Here is a 937-nt window from a genome sequence, read left to right as displayed (position 1 = left end):
TCTTTCCCTTCATCATCTTGACTCTTGAGACACCTCTCTAAACGAAAAGAGATGGTCTCCATGATGTAAGCGTAAAATGTGTTTGTATTAGATAATATTTAATAAATTATATAAACAAGTTGGAATAATAATGTTTGGTTAGAAGTTTGTCAGTACGTACAATTAATTTGGACAGTTTGAGAAAAGATGGGTGTCACGAGTCTATAATCTATATAATTTTTTTTAACAAATTTATAATAATTAATGTATTAAGCCAATTATCCAACATGAATGATTTCGTTTGGATATTTTTTCTTTTTTTTCCCGTAACATAATTTCTTTTCTTTTTTTTTTTATAAAAAAAAATGATCATTCCATAGGTTATATATAATGTTAACTAAGTTTTCAATAGAATTAATCCATACGGGTCTCATGGTAGTTCGAAGTCTTCAAACACTCTTCTGTCGGTGGTCTTACCCAAAACGACCAACTCTTTTATTTTTATTTTTCCAGCTTCCAAGGTGTGTAAATGTGAACGTACAATTATCATAATTAATAATAGTATCAAATCTAAGGAAAATGAAAAAGTGAATTTAAGAAAGTGTATATGTGGAAAATTAATTTTTTTTGAGAAATAGTATATATTATTTAGAGAGAAAAACCCTCACAATACCCAAAAAAACCCAATCCTTTAAAATAATAAATACTTTTTATAATCTGAAATCGGAAAAATTCACTTCACTCTCTGCGTTTTGCGATTTTTTTTTTTTTTTTTTTTTTTTAAAAAAATTAAATTGAAGCCTTTGTTTTTGGGTAAGGGGAATTACGAAGTACAAACAATACAAAAACGATTTCGTATGCTCTCTAATTCCCAAAGTTGGAAACTTTTTTCTTCAATCTCTGTGAAATCTGAGGGGGGAAATTAGGGCTATTTTTTTTTTTTTTTTTTTTTTATTTT

The sequence above is a fragment of the Camelina sativa genome, chromosome 19, assembly GCF_000633955.1.
Source record: "Camelina sativa cultivar DH55 chromosome 19, Cs, whole genome shotgun sequence".
Lineage (NCBI taxonomy): Eukaryota > Viridiplantae > Streptophyta > Magnoliopsida > Brassicales > Brassicaceae > Camelina > Camelina sativa.
This window is presented reverse-complemented; position numbering follows the sequence as displayed.